The sequence below is a fragment of the Clarias gariepinus genome, chromosome 4 (assembly GCF_024256425.1).
Source record: "Clarias gariepinus isolate MV-2021 ecotype Netherlands chromosome 4, CGAR_prim_01v2, whole genome shotgun sequence".
NCBI lineage: Eukaryota > Metazoa > Chordata > Actinopteri > Siluriformes > Clariidae > Clarias > Clarias gariepinus.
This window is the reverse complement of record NC_071103.1, coordinates 43,315,027-43,326,086: the sequence shown is the minus strand read 5'-3', so window position 1 is coordinate 43,326,086 and position 11,060 is coordinate 43,315,027.

The window sequence follows — 11,060 nt, the reverse complement described above, 5'->3', positions numbered from 1 at the left end:
ACCCTGTGACCAACACTGTCTATGGGGACAAATAAAACCAGATCGGGCAATTTTACGAGCACAGGTGAGCAGCATTAGCTCCTTAATCCATTTCCCTGTTAGTTAAAATGCCCTTTTATGTGGCTGCGCTACATAGACCCCCCCCCCAAGCTTCCGGCGTCTGAGGAGAACGTCCGTAAAAGCGCTTCAGATTAACCACGTTCACTGTATCAGTTTTTTGTGGATTGCCCCAAGACACTGTGTAGTTGATTGGTCCCTTTTTGTTTTTTATTTCTGCTGGTCCCTCCCACTTGGGCGCTAGCTTGGCAGAAAATCTTTTCGCTGCGGAGGAGAGTGGGTGAGTTTTTATCCAAACTAGATCTCCCGGTTTAAAGTGTGCATCTTTTCTCCGGGCATTGTAGTATCTAGCTTGTTTGGACTGTTGTTGTTTTACTCTTTGTCTCACCTCCTCCGTGATAAGTCGTTGTCTGTCCAGTAGTGAGTAGGCGGTGTGATCAGGTGTTGGAGGGTGATTCATGAGCCTTTCGAGTGGCCCTTTTAGTTGCCGACCCAGTGTGAGTTCTGCAGGCGTCTTTCCAGTAGTTTCCTGTTGGGCTGTATTGATGGCGAATCTGAGCTCTGGTAACCATTGGTCCCAGTTTTGGTGATGGTCCCCGACGTATGAAGCGATCATTGTCACAGAGTTCGGTTAACTCGTTCCGTCAGGTTCGTTTGTGGGTGGTAGCTCGTAGTTAGCTTTTGGACGCTCCCCCAGGTTTGGCAGAGGTGTGCCAAGAGCTGAGACGTAAACTGTGGTCCTCGATCGGAAACTAGATATTTGGGGACTCCCCATCTAGTAAAGATTTCCTCTCTTAGTACCTTCACCAGTTTTGGCGTCTTTACATCCCTGAGGGGAAACATCTCCACCCATTTGGTGAAATAATCTACCACCACCAAAAGATATTCATTTTGCCTTTTACTTCGGGGAAAAGGACCCATGATGTCCAATCCCACGGTGTGTCCTGGCTCTGGAACCTCCGTGCTCTGTAGTAGCCCACTAGGTCTAGTGTTTTCCATTTTATACTGTTGACACACGCTGCAAGTTCTCACATAGTGCCAGACGTCTTTCCGCACCGTAGGCCACCATGCCACATCTAGTAACCTCAGCAGGGTTTTTAGTTGCCCCAGGTGTCCTCCCAAGGGATTGTCATGATAGTAATGTAAAAAGTTTTTTATTAATGGCTGGGGGACAACTAGTTGAAATTTTTCTCCGTGTCTTACCGGTACCCGGCGATATAACGCCCCTTGGTGATGTTCGAACGAGACCCTCTGCTCCCTTGTGCTTCGTGGCTGGTCATTAGAGAGCAGCTTCGTGATGGTGGGGTCCTCATGTTGGGCTTGAGTTATTTCGCACAGGTCGTTTGGTAAGTCGGATGAACATTTAGAGGTTGTGATGGCGAGACATGGAGCGGTGCCCACTTCCAACGGCGGGGGCGCCCGGGATAGCGCATCTGGTCCCAGATTTAAGCAGCCTTTTCTATGATGTACTGTAAAAACGAACTGTTGTAGGCGTAACGTCCATCGGGTGAGACGAGAGCTGGTTTTCGGGCAGTTGAAGGCCCATGACAGGGCGGCATGGTCGGTAAAGACCTCGAAAGCACGACCTTCTAGATAGTGCCTCCATTTTTCTACAGCCCAGACCACGGCCAAACACTCCTTTTCTGACGTGGAGTAATTCTGCTCAGCTCCTCTCAACATTCGTGAGGCGTAAGCTACTGCTCTTTCTCCTTCTGCTGCAGTTTGGGTGAGGATGGCTCCCAGGCCCACTTCGCTGGCGTCGGTGTGCAATTGGAATGGCAGATTTAGGTTCGGTTGTATTAGTACTGGTGGGTTTTGAAGTGCGTGTTTGATGACATCCATGCTGTTCTGGCATTCTTCGTTCCACTCCCATTTTACTCCCTTCCTTTTTAAATTATTTAATGGAGCTGTTATGCCTGCAAAGTGGGGAATGAACTTGTGATACCAGCCCGCGAGACCCAGAAAACGTTGAAGAGATTTTAAGTCTTGAGGAGGAGGATATTCTGCCACCGCCTTTGTTTTCTCCGGGTCTAACTGCACACCTTCTTCAGAGATGACATGACCAAGGAACTTCAGCCGCCTTTTGAAGAAATGACACTTCTTCATGTTGAGGGAGAGATTGGCTTGGGTGAGTCTGGAAAATACTGCGTTGAGATGCATTCTATGTTGTTCTAGTGATTGTGAGTAAATAATAATGTCATCTATATAGATGAAGCAATACTTTCCTCTTAGATCTGCCAAGACTTTCTCCATCAGTCGTTGGAACGTTGCGCCTGCATTTCTGAGTCCGTAGGGCATGGACCGGAATTGAAACAGACCTTTGGTAGTGATGAAGGCGGTCTTCTCACAGCTGTCTCTCTCCATCTCCACCTGCCAGTAACCGGATTGCAGATCCAATGTTGAGAACCAGGAGGCGCCATCCAGTGATTCGATGATGTTGTGTATTAAAGGCATTGGATATGCATCAGGTTTGGTTTTGCTGTTCAATTTTCTAAAATCTACACAGAAACGGTAAGTCCCATCGGGTTTAGGTACTAAAACAACAGGTGACGACCATGATGAACAGGAAGGTTCGATGATGTTGTCCTTCAGCATCTGGTCGACCTGATCTTCTATAATCTTTTTCTTTAAGGGTGATACTCGGTACGCTCTGGATCTAAATGGGGTGTCGTCAGATAAAGTGATTCTGTGTCTCTCTAATGCTGTTTTGCCCAAGATGTTGGAGGTGGTGCGGGGCCAAGCGGCCATTAGTTTCAGCAGCTCCTCTTCATTGTCGGTGTCCCATGATGTCACACTTTTTGAGTTTTCCTCCGCACATAGGAGATCATCAGGAGTCACCGGTAAGGCTAGATACAGGTTAGCTGTAGCCGGGAGATGAGGGTGTCTCCTTAGAGCTGACGTAGATGGCGCAGAGTGGGGTTGGGACATTATGAAGGGATGATATGTGACTCCCTCCTCTGTTTTCAGCCCATACTCCCCGCGTGCGACGTCCAAGGTCGCTCCTGTGGCTTTTAAGAAGTCCAGCCCCACGATCAGAGGGAAAGCCAGGTGAGAGTTGCTCATGACGTAAGTGTCCAGCTCACATTCGATAGTGTGCCAGATGTAATGCAGCCTTCGCTGGGTTTGCGCCTGGTGTGTTTTCCCATCAGCCATAACAAACTTCTGAGGAGAAGGAACATCACACCTGACTTCCTGTTCGCAGAGCTGCTTCCACAGATGTTCCCTCATCAGCGTGTAGGAGCTTCCTGTATCGACCACAGCATTCACCTTCCTTCCTTGCACTGTTACTGGAACCAGGAGAAGCGAAGGAGTTGCCAGCGGTTGAGCAATGGAGAGTCCCGCTGCGTGCTTTGAAGGAACTCGCTCACCTGCCTTCTTATGACTCTTTTCCTTGTTGTGCTGGGAGTCCACCTTCTGCCAATAGTCTTTGGAGCTCTTGCAGTCTTTTTCCACCCTAGAACCTATCTTCACAAGCTGTTCCACGGTGTTCACTGTTCCTCTCAGACATCCTGCCACTCTTGGGTTGATGTTATTCAGGATTCGCCCCACTAGTTCTTCCTCGGAGATATCAGGCTTCCACTTCATACAGAGGGCGCGGTAGTCATAGGCGAAGTCTCTAAGGCGTTGACTGGGCTGCTGTACCAGAGACCTTAAGTTTTCTTCCACTTCTGTGAGGTAGTCATCCGGTAAGAAAGCCGCCATAAATGCCTGTTTAAAAGACTTCCAGTCCTTCACCTTGCCTTTCTCTGCCTTCCACCAGCTCAGAGCAGGTCCTCGTAGCACCGTGCTGAGGGTTCCTAGCAGTTCTGGGCTGGGCAGTGGTCTGATCTCCAGATAGTTTTCACACTGTTCAATGAAGTTAAGAACATCCGCTGTCTCTGAAGCGTCGCCAAAGGCTGGAAACTCCAGGCGGATGGGTGGTCGGCCATAAAAGGAAGAAGAAGAGGGTGAAACTGAGGAGGAAAGCTGAGCAGAAGCGTGTGGTTGGACACAAGGAGGAATGTCGTATGTTTCATGACTGCTTATGTGCTTTACCTTTGCCGTAGATGCTGTGATTGCAGTGCTGGGAGAATGTAGAACAGGAGATTGGGGAGATGCAGGGGTGTAGGCCTTTAACCTTTGGATGGTGGGCGTACTTGTGAGCCGTAGTTTTTTCATCTGGTTTTCCCAGATTACGTCACGTCGCAGAAAACAGTCAGTGACAGCTCTTTCCAGTTTCTCCAGGGCCTCTTGGCAGTAGCGCTCCAGCCCTTCTAAGCTAGCGTCCACTGCGTCCCGAAAACTGGTTTCCCTGTTCAAACTGCTGTTTACGGATTGTCTAAAATCCTGCTCCAACGTGTTCACTTTGTCAGTAAGCGCCCCCATATCCTCCTTGCATTGATTCAGTTCAGTTTGCAACGTATGCACAACATTAATATCAGACACAACATCATCATCATCATCACCATCATCATGTCTGTCAGATATATATAGTGAACTAATCAATGAGGTTATTTCAGCTGTAGGGTTACAGCGTGTAACAAATGCATCCTCTACATCCTCCAGCACATTATTAGCTACAGCAAGGTCGGCCTGCACGGCACCACTAGCATTAGCATTAGCAATGTTAGCATCCATTTTGTTCTGCCAAGACACACAAAACCGGAAAATACCCGAAAATACCGATTCCCCGTACGTACGGGCCACCACTATGTAACACTTGGATTTAATTAAACCACTAGTTACTTTGCTACGGGGTCGAGAATCAAAATACGGGTTTTTAAACTGCACTTCCGGTATTGCGCAATCCAGACAGGACAAATAAAGACGCGACACAATAACTATATGTAAACCAAACCAACGTGTATTAAACCAACAAACAAACAAACAAACAAACAAACAAGGTGCACCAAAAACCAATATATACAAAATATATACAAATAGAAACAATGTGTATGGTGTATGCGGGTGTGTGAGTGCGTGTATGATTGTCCAGAGTTAATGATATTGCAGTGTGTGAAATGATGCACGGGAGAGATTGGCTCGGCCTCACCGGTATCGATGACAAATCCGGGAGCTCGAGCAACGGAACGAGAGGTGAATTGTGAGTGTCTATGAGGAATAATCCAACCGGGGAAAAGTACTCCTTTAGAATCATCAAACAAACTCTCTCTCAAAAAAAACAGCGCGCTGGGTAAATCTCTCCGTGCAGAGCCACTTGCCGGTTCCGGCTTTATACCGGCCCACGTGACCCGACGCCGCTTCCGGGTTCGCTCGCGCTGCGATCGCGCATGCTCGCGAGAGCTTACCCTGTGACCAACACTGTCTATGGGGACAAATAAAACCAGATCGGGCAATTTTACGAGCACAGGTGAGCAGCATTAGCTCCTTAATCCATTTCCCTGTTAGTTAAAATGCCCTTTTATGTGGCTGCGCTACATAGAGACACTTTTTTTTGCAAATATATCTTTTGCAGTAGAAGCAGAGTAGGTAGATTTAGAATCAGGTTGCCTTAGTGGGCTTGTGGACGTTGCTGTGTAAGTTGATGTTGAGGCAGTGCTGGCCAAAGAGGATGCTGGCACTGATGCTCTTTGTGTTGCTAAGGGTGTGGAAGGTGTGCTACGTGAGCTCTGCAGCTGTCTGACCAAGGCTGCAGCGGCTGGGTCCCGGGGCACCTGTTTCCTTCGCTCAATGTGTGCCTTGACAAGGGAACTTTCTAACTTCTCAAGAAACATTCTTCGCTTGTTTTTGTCTGGCTGAGTTCCACAATAGGTAAATGCATTCCACAACACAAATGCATTGTATGCAGACACATCTAGGATGTTACAAAACACAACCATTGGCCGTCTCCTGGTCATTCTCTGGCAAGTAGGTGATAGTCAGCTTGTCCAGGTTGTCCACTCCACTTTTGTGTTTATTATAGTCCAAGATAATTATGGGCTTTTTGTCACTTGCTGATGAAACAGCTACATCTTCATGAAAAGTGGACATAAGTATCACACTCCGGTGTTTTTTTGGACAATATGAAACAACCGTGGTGGTGTCTGTAAAAGCAAATTTTGAAGAAGGTGGAGCCCTGTCCTTCACCTGCAAAATTTCGACAGGCAGCTCAGTCACTTACTCTCATCACAGCAAACCTTGTGATTCCAGGGGTCATTTTGATGACATTTGCAGCAGCTGCCCTGCCATGTAAGTCAGGAGGTACTAAGGCTCAATGGATGTTACCACTTTTGGATTTAAACGTTTCAGCAGGAGTGATTGTAGCTTCAGCATCGGTGACTCATCAGATGTGTCTGTCTTCTGCCTCATTTTTAGAAAAGAGGTGATCCAATTAAATTTAATTAAATTTTATTTTATTTTATAGCGCTTTTAACAATTGTCATTGTCGCAAAGCAGCTTTACACAATCAAAAGAATTATTTAAGTCTGTATGGAATGTAAGTGTGCATGAATCAAGATGAGCAGATCGTCCCTAGTGAGGAAGCTGCAGGAGACAGTGGCAAGAAAAAACTCCCTGAGATGGTAATAGGAAGAAACCTTGGAAGGAACTAGACTCAACAGGGAACCCATCCTCATTTGGGTAAAACAGAAAGCAGGAATTGATCTGCATTTATACAGTGTGTTAGGTGGCAGGCAGTTCAGTCCCTTAACACCAGCTTCCTGCACAAGAAAGCCCAAAAGCATCTCTTCTTTCTAAGAAGTCTGAGGACGGCCCAGCTTCCACCACCGATCCTGACCACCTTCTATAGAGGAACTATCATCCTGAGCGGCTGCAGCACTGTCTGGTTTGGAAATTGTGCCATATTGGACCGCAAGACACTACATCAGATAGTGAGACAGCAGTGAAGATCATCGGGGTCTCTCTCCCCTCTATTAAAGACATCCACACTACACGCTGCATCCACAAAGCCACCAGCATTGTGTCTGATCGGACACACCCTCAACTGATCTCACACACACTTCACACTTCTGCCATCTGGAAAAAGGTACCGAAGCATTCGGGCACACACATCCAGACTGTGCAACAGCTTTTTTTTTAAATCAAGTCGGGGGGAAATTTCACGGGGAGCCAATGAAGTGAAAATAAGGTAGGTGTGATGTGCTCGTATCTTCTGGTTCCAGTGAGGACTCTCGCTGCTGCTTTTCGGTACTAGCTGAAGCTTGTTTATGCATCTAGTTGAACAACCAGACAGTAAGGCATTACAATAGTCCAACCTAGAGGTGATAAAAGCATGAAATAGTTTTTGTGCATCGTTTAGCGACAGTATATTTCTTATCTTGGCAATATTTCTGAGGTGAAAGAATTCTATCCTGGTAATATTACCGACATGTGCTTTAAATGAAAGGCTGGAATCTATAATCACACCGAGTTCTTTTACTGTTGCACTTGATGGAACAGAAAGGCCATCTAAAGTTACAGAGTGATCTAAAATCCTGCTTCTAGCTGAATGCGGTCCTATGACTAGAACTTCTGTCTAATCAGGATTAAGCAAAAGGAAGTTAATTAGCATCCAATCTTTTATGTCCTGCACACATTGCTCAACTTTAGAAAGCTGTTTTTTCTCATCTGGTTTTGCTGAGACATATAACTGTGTGTTGTCAGCATAACAATGAAAACTAATACCATGTTTACGGATTATGTTGCCTAGAGAAAGCATGTAAAGGGAAAAAAAGCAGTGGGCCTAAAACCGAATCTTCTGAAACACCAAACTCCACTAGAGAGCATGCATCGCTTATCTTTATCGTTTAATATCTGCATCGATTGCATTGTCCGGTTTCAAAGCCTCAATTTTATGCCTGATTTATACAATTTTATTATTAAATAAGTTCATAAAGTCCTCACTATTGCATAATGTTGTTGTGGAGATTTCTGAAGTGGTCTTATTTCTAGTTAATTTGGCTACGATATTAAATAATTTTTTTTGTTTGTTATTTTCTATAGGAGTGGAGAAATGTGTTGATTTAGCTACACTAAGAGCTTTTTTTATAATTCAGGATGCTCTCCTTCCATATGCTATTTGAAATGCTAACAGTTTAGTTTGACGCCATTTATGTTCTAATTTCCGAGCTGTCTGTTTTAATGTACGTGTGTGGTCGTTATACCAGGGAGTGAGTTTCTTAACTCTAATAATTTTTCCTTTAACTGGAGCTACATTATCTAAGGTATAACGGAACATCGACTCTAAATATTTAGTCACCAAATCAAGTTCTGTGGGGTCAGACGGTGATCCAATCAAAGTTGTTAACTCTGGGAGATTACTGATAAAACTCTGTGTGGTAGTTGATGTGAATATATGTTTAGTACAGTAGCGTAGTGCTGCACATACATTATCACTATAACACTTTAATTGAGACATTTAAATTGTGAATAAATTTATTGTGCTTAATCCGAAGGATATTATTAAATCTAACGTGTGCTGTGTACTCTGCTAGTCACCAACACTGAACTAAATGTGTCTTATGCAAGCCTTACACGTTTATCTTTGGGTAAAAAGACACACAGACAAAGAGAGGAGCCCCTCAAAGTGTGTTTATAATTTTTGTTTTGACCCTAACTATTGTTTTATAACCTTAAATTATAGCTGGGTCAAAACTGACACTGACAACACAAAGGTCACAATTTTCACCAATGCATTTTATAATTTAGTACAATTGTTTTTTGTTTTATTTTAATTGAATATAAATTCCTGACAAATCAAAAAGCCTTAATGAAATAAACAAAATTAGGTAGTAGTTTTATGCATTTAAAAAGTAAAACGGGTCAGTGCTGACCCTAACACAAGAGGAAGGTTAATACAGATTACATAAAGGGTACATAAATAACATGTAGGAAACAGAAAGAAAAACAGGACACAAAACATGCCTTGTTCACACACACAAGAACATTTAATTTGTGTGTGTAAACAAGGCATGTTTTCATAGCACTTACTCTATTTATATATACACTCACTTAAAGGATTATTAGGAACACCTGTTCAATCTTTCAATAATGCAATTATCTAATTAACCAATCACATGGCAGTTGCTTCAATGCATTTAGGGGTGTGGTCCTGGTCAAGACAATCTCCTGAACATCAAACTGAATGTCAGAATGGAAAAGAAAGGTGATTTAAGCAATTTTGAGCGTGGCATGGTTGTTGGTGCCAGACGGGCCGGTCTGAGTATTTCACAATCTGCTCAGTTACTGGGATTTTAACGCACTACCATTTCTAGGGTTTACAAAGAATGGTGTGAAAAGGGAAAAACATCCAGTATGCGGCAGTCCTGTGGGCGAAAATGCCTTGCTGATGCTAGAGGTCAGAGGAGAATGGGCCGACTGATTCAAGCTGATAGAAGAGCAACTTTGACTGAATTAACCACTCGTTACAACCGAGGTATGCAGCAAAGCATTTGTGAAGCCACAACACGCACAACCTTGAGGCGGATGGGCTAAAACAGCTGAAGAGCCCACCGGGTACCACTCATCCCCACTACAGATAGAAAAAAGAGGCTACAATTTGCACGAGCTTACCAAAAGTGGACAGTTAAAGACTGGAAAAATGTTGCCTGGTCTGATGAGTTTTAATTTCTGTTGAGACATTTAAATGGTAGAGTCAGAATTTGGCGTAAACAAAATGAGAACATGGATCCATCATGCCTTGTTACCACTGTGCAGGCTGGTGGTGGTGGTGTAATGGTGTGGGGGATGTTTTCTTGGCACACTTTAGGCCCCTTAGTGCCAATTGGGCATCATTTAAATGCCATGGACTATCTGAGCATTGTTTCTGACCATGTCCATCCCTTTATGACCACCATGTACCCATCCTCTGATGGCTACTTCCAGCAGGATAATGCACCATGTCACAAAGCTCGAATCATTTTAAATTGGTTTCTTGAACATGACAGTCACCAGATCTCAACCCAATAGAGCATCTTTGGGATGTGGTGGAACGGGAGCTTAGTGCCCTGGATGTGCATCCCACAAATCTCCATCAACTGCGATATGCTATTCTATCAATATGGGCCAACATTTTTGTTGTTGAATCAATGCCACGTAGAATTAAGGCAGTTCTGAAGGCGAAAAGGAGGTCAAACACCGTATTAGTATGGTGTTCCTAATAATCCTTTAGGTGAGTATGTGTGTATGTATGTATACTGAACAAAAATATAAACGCAACACTTTTGTTTTTGCTCCCATTTTTTATCAGATGAACTCAAAGATCTGAAACATTTTCTACATACACAAAATAACCATATCTTTCAAATATTGTTCACAAATCTGTCAAAATCTGTGATAGTGAGCACTTCTCCTTTGCCGAGATAATCCATCCCACCTCAAAGGTGTGCCATATCAAGATGCTGATTAGACAGCATGATTATTGCACAGGTGTGCCTTAAACTGGCCACCTGTAAAAGGCCACTTTGAAAAGTTCAGTTGAATCACACAGCACAATGCCACAGATGTCGCAAGTTTTGAGGGAGTGTGCAATTGGCATGCTGACAGCAGGAATGTCCACCAGAGCTGTTGCTTGTGAATTGAATGTTCATTTCTCTACCATAAGCCGTCTCCAAAGGTGTTTCAGAGGATTTCGCAGTACATCCAACCAGCCTCACAACCGCAAACAAGGTGTAACCACACCAGCCTAGGACCTCCACATTCAGCATGTTCACCTCCATGATCGTCTGAGACCAGCCACTCGGACAGCTGCTGAAACAATCGGATTGCATAACCAAAGAATTTCTGCACAAACAGTCAGAAACAGTCTCAGGGAAGCTCATCTGCATGTTCGTCGTCCTCATTGGGGTCTCGACTTGACTCCAGTTCTTCATCGTAACGGATTTTGACAGATTTGTGAACAATATTTGAGAGATATGGTTATTTTGTTTATGTAGAAAATGTTTCAGATCTTTGAGTTCATCTCATTAAAAATGGGAGCAAAAACAAAAGTGTTGCGTTTATATTTTTGTTCAGTATATATGAAAGCTCAGATCTGTAACTAGTAACCAGCCTGAAGTCAGTTATTGAGACACCCAACACCTTGACAT